At 38.2% G+C, this 17027-nt stretch overlaps 1 long non-coding RNA gene across 2 annotated transcripts in view; it reads left to right on the top strand.

The window, feature by feature from the left end:
* The window catches only part of LOC150055187 (uncharacterized), a 40017-nt gene that overhangs the window by 16103 nt on the left and 6887 nt on the right, over window positions 1–17027 (top strand). The gene's annotated exons all lie outside the window — the stretch shown is intronic.

A 17027-nucleotide genomic window follows, 5' to 3' on the forward strand; every position in this document is an offset into this window, starting at 1 on the left:
GACTATCATGAGAGATAACTAGGTTTTTCCTGGGCTGTTGAATCCAAGATTATAAATAACTAGTACATGACAAATGATCAAGTGTTACATGATAGCTATCCTCATATGAATATGGTACTAAACTAAGTGACATTAATAGTTATATCTTATAGCTCTTAAAAGAATAGACAATATTTAACATTAGTCTGATTTTATCATTTATTCAATGCCTGGTTCTACCCAGAAAACTTGACTTTTTCATTTCATTTACTAAAACAAATTAGTAAGAAAATTCTACCAAGGGAAAAATACTGCTTTTGTCATATTTTCATGGAGGCTACAAATTGTTTATTATAAACAACTTGGTCTTTTTTTCTTCCTTGTAAAAAAATCATCTTGTAATTGATTCTTTGTTACTTTCCTCTCTAGCATTAAACTTAGAGCTCTCCATGAGTCACAGACACTTTGTTAAAAGTATGTGGAACTTGAGGCAAAAAAAAAAAATACATACCTTGACAATAGATTATTGCTGCGTCCTGAAGACTCATTTGTGAGTGGCTAGCAGGTTACCACCCCTTTTTCTTAAGGCAAAACTAGTTGTGAAACTGGTGCTATTAATGAGAGGATTGTCTTCCAAAGGAAACTAGATCATGAGACACAGCTCATCCATCGGAGCAACTTGCCCTTCAGACTGCCGTCCTCTCTCAGGGAAAGGAAACACGCTTTAGAAGAACACAAATTCAGCCTGCTAGATTGACTGTTTTTGTTTGTTTATTTTGTTCAGGTCTGTAATTTTTCTCCTTCCATAGCACACAAGTGCTTCCCCCCTCCCCCCGCCTTTAACAAAAAGAAAAGCTTATTGCTAAGTATTTTCATGTCTGGGTGAAAAGAGGGAAAATAGTTTTAAAGAACCATTTTCTCTCTAGCACTAAACTTTTTTCTTTGTTCTCTGCACAAGGAGGGTGTCTTTGAGTTAGAGTATCTTTAGTAAATTTACTTTCTGCCACTTTTATGGAGACAAACAGCTTTGAGGATAGATAACTTATTTAGAATATTCTACAACCACAAAAAGAAATTGGTTAGAATGCAGGATTTTTTTTTCTTACTAAAGAACCTATAACAATGTCTATGTGCCTCTGATCATATAAAATAATATTTATCAAATAAATTGCAGGAAATGGAGACAAGGAAAAAGAACCTACTAAGGACATAGTAATATTTGTGTTTAAATTAAAAATGGTATGTTTGTCTATCAAGATTGGAGTGTTAATTATAAATACTAACCATTTCCATGAAAAGAAGTTTCAATAGACAACAGCCTTAAAACTAGCTCTGTTGCCTCCAGCTTGACTTATAGGAATTGGAATAATAATAATGTTCTAAATTTTGAGCTACGACAACTCTGCTTTTCTCTCTAATCGGTATTTCTTAAAGCAAACAATTTAAGTAGAAAAGTCATTTGATAAAAGTAATTGGTTTGGGCGAAATAGGACTCACATTCTCTGCCAGATAACAATTCAGCTGCCAGTCTAACTTCAGTGGTATTTCATTAGACACACATCTCATTCATCTTAAAGTTTGGAGAAAGACCTTATTTTTAAAATTTATTTTTAAAGAAGTAAACAAATATGGGGAAGAGTTGGAATAGAACAGCTAGCAGATTTGTTCACTACTCTTTAATTTCTCAAAAATGTTTCTTTGGGGACAAGAATGAGTTATATTTAGTTTCACCATAAAGGCACCTTTTAAAATGAAGAGCTAAAAAAAAAACTCTGTAAAGAAGTTTGCTTAAAGCAGGTAGGCTAAGCTCATGCCAGGAGAAATTATCTAGATTCTACCATTACTATAAAATCTAAAACTTCAAAAGTTTAAAATGAATGTAAGGTTTGTCCTTAATAAACAGCCTGTTTGAAAAAATAATAATAATTAAAAAAAACAGTAGCAAACAGCGTCTGGGATTTACCTTGGGCAGCATGTCCAGAGCTATGCTATTTTGTTGTTTTGTGAATTTGAGAATAAATGAAAATTATGTAATTTTAGAATGTCAGATGGTAGTCTTGTGCAGGATGGTATATAGTTACAATAAACACAGATAAGCAGTGACAACTCACTTAGCAATTAAAAATTTACCATCAATACTGTTATTTGATTTGGTAAATACTCAATTGTATAGGCTGTATATTAAGACAATTCAGGTTTTCAGCGATATCATACAAGTGTTCTTTAAATAGTGAAGCAATTAATATCTGATTCATTAATATGCAGTTTTGAATCTTGTGATCTATATGGATTTCACTTTCACTGATCAGTAAATGCTTTTAACTACATATTGTATCAAGGTTAAATTATTGACTGGAAGTTAGTGCGGTTCATTGAAATGAATTCTTATATTTAATGCTGCTTTTTTTTAACAGAAAGAAAGGAAAGTTGCTAGATACAATGCAAGGCTATAGCTAATTTGCCAAAGTTGCAGTCATTTTCTTAAAATGTTTGATTTGCTGATGAAAAGCATTTCATTGATGCTAATAAATCCTCACTTTTTTTAACTCTATCTTATATACATTTTAATTTCTTTAAAATACACCTACTATGTTTAAAGGAACAAGTAAAGGGACTTTGAATTCAAATTCACTCTAACAAATAAGGGTAGGATAATGAACTATTTACTTGGCTTCAATTCATCAGTCTCATGCATAAACTGATTTGACAGAGCAACTAGTACACACTAACCCAAACCAGAAGCCAGCTGAGAGAATAGCCCAGAAGGAAAAAGGAAGAGTTTCAGGAAATGATATTTTCCCATCAGTGGATCGGTATGCATACATTAAAGGCATAAAAGGCAGCAGGGGGAGAAACAAAAGCCGTAAGCTAAGGATCCTGCAAGTCTGAATTAACTAAATGGGAAAAAAATGAAATCATTCTGCTTAAACTTGTTCACTAATAAAAGGAGAATCGCTTTTGTTAAATATGCTTGGTGTGATTACCAAGCAAAAATTTTCTCCCAGACATCTATGAATAAAACATGCGTTTGAGCATTAGGTAAACAAACAATAAATGGATGAGTTCAGTTGCAACATAATAACATTTTATTTAGAAAACATATATAATCATATTTGTATTGGCAATCCAAATTTAATGACTTCTTTTAGTAAAATCAAAGTGCCTGACAAATAACATCTGATGCATAAGGATTGCTTATTCTCTGCCCATTTTTCCCCCTCTATTTTCTCAGAGAAACAGATTTTAAAGGTCTGCACTGAACCAAATGTAACTAGATAAAGTATAATTTTTTAACAAAATAATACATCTTTTAAATCATCTTAATTTTAGGTTAGACATGTGTTTAAAAAAATAAACGTTTAAAAAGTAATTTTTTTTTCAGATTGGGTAGAAAAAAACAACAACACATTTCCAGTCTATGTAGTTTGAGCTAATTTGAAGAAGGCTCTGTGTAGCAGAACCCAGAGTCTTCGGCTTAATATCCATTTCATTAACATGACATCTGTAAAATATGAATGAGAAGAAACCATTTACAATAAGGAAAGCAAACAACAGAATGAATTTCCTCTGTTGGTGTTTTATAAGACTGTTAAACAGAAAATGGAGGGAAGAACTCTCTTTAGACGATATCACTTAATTAAGTAAAGCATCCTAATCAGAGTCCCCTCCAATTGTAATGACTGTAGGGAGTCAAGTACATTTCTGTCTATATTAGAGTATCTAACTGCAATGATTTATTGATATTTATTTTAGAAGTACAACACAAAAGCAATAAAGCAGCGGAAGCAGAGAGAGAGAGAGAGAGAGAGAGAGAGAGAGAGAGAGAGAGAGAGAGAGAGAGAGAGAGAGAGAGAGAGAGAGAGAGAGAGAATGTGCCATTGCTTATTGCAGGTACAGCCAGAACACTTTAACAAAAGTCCTGATTTTCTGGTGGGAGGTTTTGCTTTCTCACATCAGAGCACACTATTAGAAGGACTATTCCTTTACTACATGTGCTTTTCTCCCCCTAAATGCTCACTGTGATGTTTCTTTGTCCATCTGGTGAATCATTGATTCACTTTCTTCACTGCAAGAATCACTGCAAATGAGTGGATGAGCACCTGCTGTGTTCTGCAGTGACATTACTGGATTGCATTCGACACTGATTTTAGTCTTAAAATACAGCTTCTCTGTACAGGAGAGAGATTGGAGGTGGAGAGTAAATATACGGTATAGGCAGGAAGACATTGGCTGCCTTCCAAGTTGCACACAGCATAAACCTGTTTATCTGCCACATTTCACAAACCTCAAAAACATGTGAATAATCAGGAGAGGAACTGGATAAGTGATTCACACTAGGGAATCTCACCAATATTCTGATGTGAAGACACTGTGATTCCAAGACATTGGCACAACAAGACTTGTGTTGCAGAAACTGAATGTAATAAAGTTGATAAGTGGTTCAGAAAAGAAAACAGCCCCACTAAAATGAATTTGAAGAGCTATCTCAAGCTTGTGGCTTGGTATATTTATGTGCAAATTCTCTGGAGAATTGAATAAAAATATACTGTCACCTATAACTATCCTGTTAATTAGGGATTATAGGCATTTGGACTTCACATTAGTCACTAAGATTATTTCTAGGAGCCAGCGTCTTAAAAATCCCAACAACACCAACACATATTTTTGAAATTAAATCACCAAAGAATCACTTCATTCTGGATTCTTCATTTTGAAGAAGCAACTTTTCTTAGAATGCTGCTTTCACTTTTATAACTCCAGAGGGTGATTTTTTTAAACTACTAAGTGATCCAGGCAAACAAGGCTGTCATTATTACTACTGCACAGCTTTCTCTGCTCCCCCCTCAATTCCTGTTGTTTCTTCTTTATTTGCTGGTCTTTTAATCCCCCTTTGCTTTATTCCAGTGATTATTGTGCATTAGCACTAAGCTGCAAAGTAGAAGCTAAGATCGAGGGGCCAGCCTCAAAAGTATGCTTAAGGAATTCTCTTAAGATTATTTATGAAGTTCAGTTGTGGGTCACTCCATAAACTGGACCTTGGGCCACTCCATAAACTTATAATTACAGTAAAATGGTCTTGCTTGATATTTTCATCCAACAGCTTATAATTCAGACCTATCATTTCACTATTCCTTCAAAGGTGAATTTCTCTATACAGAATACTATTGGAGGCAGAGAGTAATAATTTCACAAGGCAAGTAAATAAATTTGTATATGTTGCTTCTTTTGCTTTTGCTTTGTAGAAATGGAAATTGCTAAAACAGCCTCCTCCTCCTCCTCCTCCTCCTCCTCCTCCTCCTCCTCCTCCTCCTCCTCCTCCTCCTCCTCCTTCTTCTTCTTCTTCTTCTTCTTCTTCTTCTTCTTCTTCTTCTTCTTCTTCTTCTTCTTCTTCTTCTTCTTCTCTCCCACTTTCTTTCCAGTCCTAGAGCCTGAAACTCAGGGCCTTGGGGCTATCCCTGAGCCTCTTTTTATTCAAGGCTAACGCTCTACCACTTGAGTCACACTACTTCTGGCTTTTTCTAAGAGTACCTTGAATACAAATAGTCTCACAGACTTTTATGCCCAGGCTAGCTTCAAAGTAGGTAGATGACCTGAAGATGGATGGTCTCCATGATCCTCCATGATACTCCACTACCTGTCAGTTTCTCCATTAAAGCCTTGCCTCAAGACACTGTACATGAGTCTATTGCCAATTGTATCTTTCTCGTGTTGGCACTTCCTCATCTTCTCACTTCTTGTCTCAGGTTCTTTTTCTTCAAGATTAGGCACAGAGACTCAGGGAGTAGCTCCACCACTTTGTGTAAGCCCATCCTTATCAGTCCAGAAAAATCAGGACGCTTGGAAGTGGTGCTGTGGCCTATGTCCAGTGTGCCAGCCTCAAGCAAAAAGCTGAGCAAGAACTAGAAAACAGGAAACGGAACTGAGGCTCAAGAGTACAGCAGTAGCCTTGAGCTGAAGAGCTCAGGGACAGTGCCCAAGCCCACAGTTCAAGTCCCACGACCTATAAAAAAAGAATCTGACTTGTCCCTTGGTTATCTCATACTGTTACAGTATTTCACCTTGTTAGCTTATATATTGTATATATGCTTATTTGGTTATTTGAAATAGGATAGGAAAGGGGAGAAAACAAAATTAGGGGCTGGGCTGGGGGGAGGGAAATGGGGACCAAGACATGAGAAAGGGTATCAATGTTTGCAAAGTAATGCACCTTCTATCTGGTGAATATAATGTAACCCTTCTATTATTATAAAAATATATATGGACAAAAAAAGAAAAGAAAATATCAAAAAAAAGCTGAGCAAGAATGGAAGCCCTGAGTTCAAGTCCCAGTGTTAGCACAATAAAAGAAAGAGTAAGAAAGAAAGAAAGGAAGGAAGGAAAAAGAAAGAGGGAAGGAGAGAAGGAAGGAAAGAAGGAAAGAAGGAAGGAAGGAGGAGGGAAGGGAGGAAAGGGAAGGGGAAAGAGGACGCCTATATTAGTTAAGTGTCCTTTGTTTTTTTCCTTAACAAAGGACACTTAATAATATAGGGTCATCTTTCCTTCTTCACTTCCCCAGCCATCGTGTCAAAGAAAATAATTTTTTTAAAGTAAATGTATAGTAGATCTTGTAGGAAACACCATACACGAACTAAAAAGCATCGGTAAAAGATGTGTCCAGGTAAGTGACAAATGGCAGTTTGTGGGCACTCAAGGGTGATTCTAAAATTATTTGTAATCCTGTCTGCAGCCTGGGACACCACACATTGATTTTGTAATCACAGGAAGTTTTACTTAGCTTTCTGCATGGGTTAAGTTTTGAGTATATACCCACAAAGCTGAAGTGTATGCTGTGAGCTTCAATTAAGGCTAGCCACAGCTGCTTAGTCAGCCATAGCCAGCTCCATTTAAGGATTTCAAACTGATGATTGTTCTGAGTCAAAAATGATCACCAAACCCTACGCAGTACATACACTAAAGGACCCGAGAAACAATAGCCTGGTTTTAAGTGAGCATTGTAATTACAAAGAAAATGTTAAAAAAAAAAAAAAGCATATAACATCAAAAATAAAAGTGCCCTTTCTCTGCTTTATCCCCTCAGTGGTTTTCTGTTCTTCAATGTTGACCATTAGTCTCTCAGACTCATTTGTTGATATGCAAGCATATATTATTTTAAATACCAAATGAAATTATGCAGTTTGCTAGTTATTTTAAGCTTGCTTTTTATTCATTTAGCAATGTATATTGGTTATTTCCCCATGTTTTACATCCATTACCACACTCATGGCTATTTATGTTACTTTACTTTATCTTTGCTTTTCAAAGCAATGCTTCAACAAACATATGCATACTTTCACTAAGTGTACTTATAAAATTAATTCCTTGAAGTAGAATCCTTAGATAGAAACACATTTACAATTCTCAAATGAGATCGCCACATTCCTGCTTACTCACTAAAGCAGTTGTACTAATGCACCTTTCTCTGCTGGCTTTTGAGAGTCAGGGGCAGGGGTTCTGACAATGGCTCAAGGCCCAGATGAATTCTGGCTGTGAAACAGCCTGCCGCTCTATCCCATAAGCTTGGCTACTTGTAGTTCAATGGTTAGGGATGATGTTGTAGGGAGGGGATATCCTTCCAGAATAATATGTGCAGAACTGGGTGTGGGGTATGGGTGCTGCTCTAGAGGGAGGAGGGGAAAAACTGGAGAAACTCAGCTGCCATTGGCTCGGGAACTCGGCTTAGGCCTGAGTTTCCTCCTCCACTCTTTGCTCATAGCCTTTCAGATAAGTGTGGGAGCTGCAGAGCAAAACACGAGTTTGTCATGAGAGCATGTGATAGAAGGAGATTTAGAGCCATGTGCTCTCTCTTTTTGCCCTCCTCTCTCTCTATCTCTCTGTCTCTCTGTCTCTTTCAATCTCCTCCCTCTCTTTCTCATCACTGCACAGGTTGTACTTTGAGGGCAAATTTGCCTTCCTTCCCTTCCGTGGCCTGGCTTCTGAGGAAGTGCTATTCTCAGTCACCTGTGGCCAATCTCCAGCAAGCAGGAAGTCTCTATGCTGCCTTTCAATTTTGCCATTCAGCCTCTGCCTGTGATTAACCCAGAAATTTACCCGACATTGACCCAGTCCCTGAATTTGAAGAGACAGATTCATCCTTGAAACTGCCACTCTTTATTCAGTACTTTTATCTTTATAAGTCCCATTTTCATCTCGAAATAGAAACTCAGAAGTGCTGCAATCTACACCTGGTTCTCAGCCTTTAAGTTGAGGGGTTACGTTACTGTTCTTAGGGTTATAGTTACACTAGGAAGTTTAGTTCGGATTCAGCCCTAGAATGCTAAGTACTCTGGTAAGGGTTGTAGATGTGAAAATGAGTGAAACAAATGTGTGCCCTTCCGTTCATCAAATATTGAGCAGACAGACAACACTAACCAAATAAAGGTTATTCTCATAGGTATTAAAACAGAGGTCTTGAATCAAAAGTCTATGAAGTCTCCTATCTGGGAATTTAGCCTGCAAACATATCTGTGCCTCTACAAAAGGGGATATCTTTGCTATGATATTATATACAATAGTAAGGAACAAGAAATCTTGCACAGGACATGGTAGTAATTCTAGCATTTGGGAGGTCAAGATAAGAGGATCGTGAGCCCAAGCTCATCCCGGGCTACATGGTGAGGCTGTCTTGGACTAACAGTGAGAGCAAAGGAAAGTACAAATGTGTATGGTTTATATTGTCATCTACATAGCAGATCTAAGAAATAATAGGGCTTAATATTTGCCTATGTAGTTATGTTAGATTGGGTCAGTAAAGAATTACATCCACAAGAGTGGTTCCATAGATGACAGCAGAGCCGCAAAAACCTATACATACTTTATTTACTAAGCTATACTTTTATGGATATTCTATAACATAATATTTATTTTTCACTTACTACTATTTTTAAAATTTGTATTCTTTTACTTATGAGAAATCTACTGTAAGCATTTGGGATCTTATGCCTTTATACTTTTTATGTTAATCTCATGTCTTTTTTTTCCTTCCTTCCTTCCTTCCTTCCCTCCTTCCTTCTTTCCTTCCTTCCTTCCTCCCTCCCTCCCTCCCTTCTCTCTTTTTCTGTTTTTGGTGCCAGTACTGAGGCTTAAGCTCAGAACCAAGGTGCTCTCACTTGGCTTATTTTCTATTTTTTTGCTCAAGACTGATTCTCTACCATTTGAGCCACATCTCCATGTCTGGCATTTTGCTGGTTACTTGAAGGTAAATCTCTTAGATTTGTCTGCCCAAACTGGCTTTGAATCATGATCCTCAGGTCTCAGCCTCCTGCGTAACTAGGATTACAGATATGAGACACCAATCTTGACTGGCTCCCCTCCTATCTTGACTACCTCAAGGGGAGATGTGATATCATTCCCTACACACCCTAGGTCTGTATAGGGACACTTTATGTGTGACCCAGAATGCTTAAGGATGTGTTTCTCAGAACTTAGCTCTTTCATTAAGTGATGCACAAAAACAATGTGAGTGATAATATTTTGAAGACACCAGATAGGGGTAAGGGCTAAAATACAGCTTTCAATATAAATTTCCATGCTATTTTAAGTTTTGAATTCTGTGAATGAATATATTATCTATTAAGCAATCATAGCAAATCGCTTTAAATTTTATTCTCCTCCCCTCACTTTGTACTGTCTGAGATGTTTCAAAGTCCTTGGCTACACTTACTTTGGTTTAAGAATATTACATAGGATTAAACAAGATGGCTCTGAATAGGAGGAAGAAGTCTTATCAGGAAGCACTGGGTATTTGCTATCTCATCTGTGATATATAGTCTCATGGAAATGGTTGTGTGTGTGCGTGAGAGAGAGAGAGAGAGAGAGAGAGAGAGAGAGAGAGAGAGAGAGAGAGAGAGAGAGAGAGAGCGCTCCAATTCCAGATTTTTGGTAGTTCATTGGAGGTAAGTGTTAAAGGACTGGGCTGGCTTTGAACCACAATTCCCAGATCTTTGCCTGCTGAGTAGCTAGGATTATATTATAAGCCACCAGCACCCAGCAAAGGAAATTAATTTGAACAGGAGTGGAAGGAAGAAATTGTTCTTACCATGTTCTCAGAGATTGAATTTAATTTTTTTTTGTGACTAGAAGACATTAGATTTTATTCCCCCCACCTCCTCCTTCACCTCCTCCTCCTCCTTCTTCTTTTTCTTCTTTCGTGGGCTTGAACTCAAGACCTGGGTGCTGTCCCTGAGCTTTTTCAGCTTAAGGCTAGTGATCTACCACTTCAATCCATAGCTCTGCTTCCAGTGGTTTTGGTAGCTAATTGGGGAGAAGAATCTCCTGGACTTTCTTTCCAGAGCTGGCTGTGAAACACAATCCTCAGATCTCAGACTCTGGAGTAGCTAGGATTATAGGTGTGAGCTGTTAGTGCCCAGCTTCTTCCAACTTCTTATTGCTAAAGTGTTCAGGGTGACCACCTCAGGTGTCCCCTGGTGACTTGCTTGTAAGGGATGTGATTGTCTTGCTTAAGTCATGAAGTTGAACAAAGATAATTTTACTTCTTTAAGCTATAAATAAAGATCTTAACTGAGTTACAAAGAAGAGAAATTAACTGTCTTGCCACAAAAATGCTATTTTTCTTTTTTCTTTTTATTATAATGTATAGAAAGGTTACAATTATATTTGCCAGATAGTAGGTGCATCACTTCTCATACATTGATACCCCATCTCATGTATTTGTCCCCATTTCCCTCCCCATACCCCCTCCCAATCATCTTGTTTCCCCCTTCCCTTTCCTATTTCAAATAAGCAAATAAATGTATATTCAATATGGCAGGTAACAAAGTCAGGTACTGTAACAATATGTGACTAACTAAAGGGCAACAAAAGAGAAGAGAAATATCACAGTACATTAAGAACAACAATCACACGATCTAAAGCTCTTGTTTCCATATCCTGCAGATCCTTTCATTTAGCCTCACCATATATGACCTTATGTATCTAGGTTTTACGTTATTGTAATCCTCTGCTAGCAGAGCCCTAGATGTGTGCTAATTATTACAAATGAGGGAAACCATTGAGCCTATGCTCCTTTGGGTCTGACTTACTTCACTTAATACGATTTTTTCCAAGTCTTTACATTTCCTTACAAATGGGGCAATGTCATTCTTTGTGATGACAGCATAGAATTCCATTGTGTATAAATACCGTATCTTCTTCATCCAATACTGAAGGGCATCTGGTTGGTTCCATATCTCTGCTATGGTAAATAGTGCTGCAAAAAACATCGTTGTGCTAGTGAAAATGCTATTTTTCTTAAACAAGTATGTCTCCGTAAATTTCTCAGAATATCCCATTAAAGTGATCTGAGAGAGGTACTGGTGTAGAATTAGATCTCGAGAATTCTCTGGTTACTTCCTTGAACTGAAATTAGGACAATTTATGTGAAGGTAGGAGACAATAAGCAAAAGAGAGAAGAAATGTTGATGATTCCATGATTATAAATGATAATGCTAGATTGATGGAGTCCTAGTCATGATACAAGTCACCCAAGGACACCTCATCCGTGGCGGATGAAGGGACTTCACTGCCCATACATATGTGCATGGAACCCCTTCAATGCTACAACTTTCAGCTTCTTCTATTCATTATTGTCCAGAAGACAGTCACGGCTTACCCAGGGGATGTCTTGGCTACCCTGAAATGGAGTGACAAGTGACTGATGTGTAAGTATAAAGGTGGTGACTTTCCAGTTTCTTTCATTGCCTCCTGTGACCTTCCATGTATGTCATAAGATCAGTTAGCTTCAAATCAGTCCCATGGGAAGGGTAAAAAAATAATCTACCACCCTTTTTGGTGCAATACTGGAGCCTGAACTCAAGGCTTGAGCATTATCCTTGAGCTTTTGCACTCAAGGCAAGTGCTCTATCATTTGAACCACAGGTCCACTTCTGGCTTTTTTGGAGGGTGGGGGATTGGTTAATTGGAGATAAGTGTCTCATGGGCTTTCCTACCTGGGGTGGCTTCAAACTCTGATCCTCACCTCTTAGCCTCCTGAGTGGTTAGTTACAGGTTTGAGAGCCCAGCTAAATGTCAGTGATTTAGAAATGGGATTTTTTTCAGAGATGGATCAAGGGATCCTGTAATTTATCTAGTCTACCTCTAATGTCAGTTTCTTTTTGGTTGAACTAGTAAGTCATTATTTTATTTTTTCCCAAGTTTACCACACAAATGTGAGCCTGTTAAAGTGATTTATTGCCAGCAATCAGGACCACTTGTTACACAACACAAGTAAGAGGGACTCAGGTAAGAAACAACTCTGATTATATGTATTTAGCCCAACTGTACATCGGTTGCAACTCCTTAACTGTATTTTCCTTTAGCCGCTAATTGAAATACTTTATCAGTTGAAAGTCTTGACATAACAGTTATACAAACATACACATAAGAACATGGGGAAAATTAAATGAGACTTATAATATACACCTTAACAAAATGATGGCTTAATTTGTACTCCCTTTGTAACTTTAACTAAATATTGTGGGGAGTTGTTCTTGCTTTAAATCCTAAGTTTATGGGCATTTATTGAACACAATATGCAAATACTTCAGGAGAGTTGTGATTAACAAAGTGGTATTCAGGTATGGTTTGTAGAGATTTTCAATCAAAAACAAAAAGCCCAAGCAGATGATGAAACACATAGATGAGATGAGTACCAAAAAGGGTTGAATTCCATCTCACTCATATTAGCCCTAGGTCCTGGTTTTTTTAGCATGTCCCCAAACAAGAATTCCCTGAGCTGGCTCTGAGTTTTCTGTGGATTAGTATGAAAGGAAGGGTGGCCAAAGGAAATACAGGATGCCAAGTTAAATTTAATTTCAGATAAGCAATGAATATTTTTTTAACACATATAGGTCCAAAATGTACCATACTATAGTTAAAAACCAGTTACTAATTAGAAATAAAAATATCCTGCCTCAGGGATGCTGATACTTTTTTTTTCTCAGTGCTGTGTATGAGTTCTACCACTTGAGCTACACTATAGACCTTTCTGCATTTACTTATTTTTCAGATAGAGTTTTGAGCTTTTAGCCTTAGGCAGTCTTTGACTGGAATCCTCCTACCTACATCTAAGTGACTAGGAATGTAAGTATGAACTACCATGTTCACCTGTTTGTTGGTAGGTAGTTTCACTAGTTTTTGTTGTTGTTGTTTGTTTACACAGGTGGCACTTGAATCCTGATCCTACCTCTCTCAGTCTTCTAAGGAGCTGAGATTACAGGCTAATTGCCACCATGCCTGATCCTCAGATAATCTTTTAATTTTCTCTTTCTTTTGATGATACTGTGTTTTAGACTCAGGGCCTCAGTCTCGCTAGGCAAGTACTTCTACCACTTGATCCAGTCTCCTTCTTTCTTCTGCTTTCCATGGGTAAACTTGGAGTCTCCATATGTAGACATTTCCCCTAACATCATATGCTTACTCTTTGAAACAAGATACATGCTAGATTTTTTTTGCCAGTCGTGGGCTTGAATTCAGGGCCTGAGCACTGTCCTTGGACTTTCTCAAGGTTAGAGCTCTACCACTTGAGCCTCAGCACCATTTCTGGCTTTTTTCTATGTATGTGGTACCAAGGAATCGAACCCGGCTCTTCGTGCATGCTGGGCAAGCACTCTACCACTAGGCCAAACTCCCGGCCCCTACCTGCTAGATTTTTAAAACCCAAAACCCATACTGCGATTCCAGTGGTAGATGTGACTGTACCTGCAGGATGCTATGGTAGTCAGGCAAAAATAACCCAGCATCTTTTACAACTATGATGAAGCACTTGCAAAAGATAACAGAAGACATGTGTGTCCATGTGTATGAGGGAGAGAAAAATTCAAGAAAGGACTTCATGTTAGACAAGTTAGTTCTCTTCTTTCCTATTGCCAGTCTTAATGTGACAAAATGATGGCCCTTTCCAATCATTTGGATACATGGCTCCGAGACTCCAAGCCTTCCTCTGGTTTCTGTAATGCCAGAATTAGATTTAGACATCTCTTTCTCCCATCCTAGAGTTTCTGAACAAATAATCATACTTAACTTACCTGATTGGTAGAATGACTAAATGATACAATGCTTACTAACTGCCTGGCACATAGTAAGCCTTCTTTAGTATTAATTCTAACAGGATGGCTGCCTAATTTCACCTCCTAATAGGTCTCATTTTGTGTTCTTGTGTTTGTGTTTCTGTAGAAGAAAGATTTAAGCTGAAAGGATATGATTTGGCCTTGTATGTTGTTGGATGAAAGACTAAACCTCTTGCTGATGTGAATTAATGCCATAGAGATGGAGCTTGCTGAGGGATTGGTTTGGTACCCGATGCTGCAGGCTAGGTGGTAAGCTCTGTCTGCAAACTGCTCAACATCTAGGAGCTGGAGGACAGGCAACTAATAAATGACGCTAGTAGAGAACTAGAGGGATATGAAATGCTCACTTATCCAGCTTGAGTTGGACCAACAGTTAATAGATTAATCAAAAGGGTCAGTAAAGTGGAGAGTCATAAAAAATGTTTTCTGCCTGTTTTAAATGTTCTATTTCAACTTAAAGCAGATTAGAGGTTGCCAGGAGACCAGAAAGGGGATATAAGGAATAATGACTTAAAAGTACAGGGTGTTCTTCTCATGTGATAAAAATGTAGAAACTAGAGGGAGGTGGTGGATGTACAATATTATGACTGTACTAAACATTATTGACTCAAATACTTCCAAATGTCTACTAGTATGTTATATAAAGTATACCTCAATAAAAAAGTACACATGCTGGGTGGCTCATGACTGTAATCCTAGCTATTCAGGAGGTTCAGATCAGGAGAATTAAATTTCAGAAGCAATCCACACAGAAAACTCCACAAGACTCCATTTCCAAAAGAACCAGCCAAAAGCTCAAGTAGTAGGATGCCCAAACATGATCAAGAAGCCTTGAGTCCAAAACCCTATGGCACCTCAAAAAAGTCCATGTGTACATTATTTTGATATGGAATGAATGAATTATCTTTAGGTTTATGACCAAATATATGAGTCATGTTTCAGCTATAAGCCATACTCATAATTGATTTTTTTTGCCAGTCCTGGGCTTGAGCTCAGGGCCTGAGCAATGTCCTTGGACTTTCTCAAGCCTAGAGCTCTACCACTTGAGCCTCAGCACCACTTCCAGCTTTTTTCTATGTATGTGGTACCAAGGAATCGAACCTGGGTCTTCGTGCATGCTAGGCAAGCACTTTAACCACTAGGCCAAACTCCCGGCCCCTCATAATTGATTTTTTTTAAATTTATTTATTGTTATAAAGGTGATGTACAGAGGGGTTACAGGTACATAAGTCAGGTAAAGAGTATGTTTCTTTTTAGACAGCATCATCCCATCCTTGTCTCCCTCCCAGTTTTTCCCACCCACCTCCAGCCACAAGTTGTATAGTTTATTTTCAACATAGTGCCTGTGAGCACCATTGCTGCATCTATTAAACCTTTGTCCCTCCATTTCTGTGCCCCCTTTCCCTCCCAAAGACCAAAAACCAGAAACCAGCAAGAAAAACAAAAACCTCTTGTTAACATTTCCTAGAGTTAATTTAGATAAATATAGTTTTTTATGATTAGATGCACATATGTATTGTGCATTTGTGTTCCTCTCCTAAGAATATCCTCCTTTAGTCTCACTATGTGTGAATGCCTAGAATCTTGTGTCATTTATCAGATCCCAGTGTTTTGTTTTGTTCTTTTTACCAACCAGTGTGTCTACTTGCAAGTTTATAGGCACATTATAGCTATCACAAATGAGAGAAACCCTGCAACGTGTGTTTCTCTGGTTGTGGTTTACTTCATTTAATACACATTTTTTCTTAGCCTTTCCATTTCCTTGTCATTCTTTCTGATTTATGAGTAGAATTCATTTGTGTACATAGACACCACAATTTCTTGATCCATTTGTCACTGAGGGGCATCTAGGCAGACTCCTTATCTTGGCTATGGCATATAATATTGCAATGAACATGGTTGTGCTGGTAGCTTTAGTGTGGCCTTGTTTCACTTCTAGTTTTAACGTCTCTAAATTGGAACTAATATTCACCACCTATAAATCAATTTCATAATAGAATCTTCTTAGATACTTTGATGTTTTCTTCTATGTGTCCTCAGAGCAATTTCATTAGCCAGTCCCCATTTACATCTTTGCACACTACTGGGATGATAAACAGGAAACAAGGGCAAGTTTAGGGAGAAGATAAATTCAGCTTGGAATACCCTGTAGAAAGACGGAGGCACAGGCATTGAAAGGAAAGGCTGAAGAGTGTAGGCATGAAATAGCCAGGTGTGTGGAATCAGAAAGTTTGGGCTTTGGAGGGGGGAGGATAGGACAGGGAGGACAGCTGGAGGGAGGGCAAGGGATGAAGAGACCGTTGGTAACTGGTGGGATCCACTGATAAAAAGCAAAAGTTGCAAGTACAAATAAGAGGGGGAACAGGGACCACATGGAGGAAGTTGTTATGTACTGCCAGGGGATAAATGGGTCTGCCTACCTAAAACACCAAGCATGAGGCACAAGTATCGCCTGTTAATTCCTCCATTCTCTATGCGCAGCTCAATACCTTGTTTTGCCTCTATTTGTCTTTGCCTGCAATCTAATTGGTATGCATTGGCCTGTGCCCTTTGGGCTGCACATCTGTTTTCAAAAGTTACTATATAATTCCACATAGGCATTTAGGGTCAGGAACTTGTAGAGATGATCCTGATGTCTCCATCATTTCTTCCTGAACAGTGAGTCCCACTTTACACATCGTGTCTCATCTTCAGTCACATGCACTGGTCTGCAGAGACTCAGTCTCCTAACTGCAGCTAAGTTATCTCATGTCACTTAGACTTTGCTCACAATACTCTCCTTTTTTGTTTCCTCCACCAAGCTGAAGGAAAAGACACCTCTTCTCCTCAGAGCCCATTTCAATAATTGACTTTAATTTTTTGGGTCGGTCTTGGCACTTTAACTATGGGCCTGGACATTGTCTCTGAGCTCTTTAGCTCAAGGCTACCACCCTACCCCTTGAGCCA

This window comes from Megascapheus bottae, chromosome 14 (assembly GCF_031878675.1).
Source record: "Megascapheus bottae isolate mThoBot1 chromosome 14, mThoBot2.hap1, whole genome shotgun sequence".
Lineage (NCBI taxonomy): Eukaryota > Metazoa > Chordata > Mammalia > Rodentia > Geomyidae > Megascapheus > Megascapheus bottae.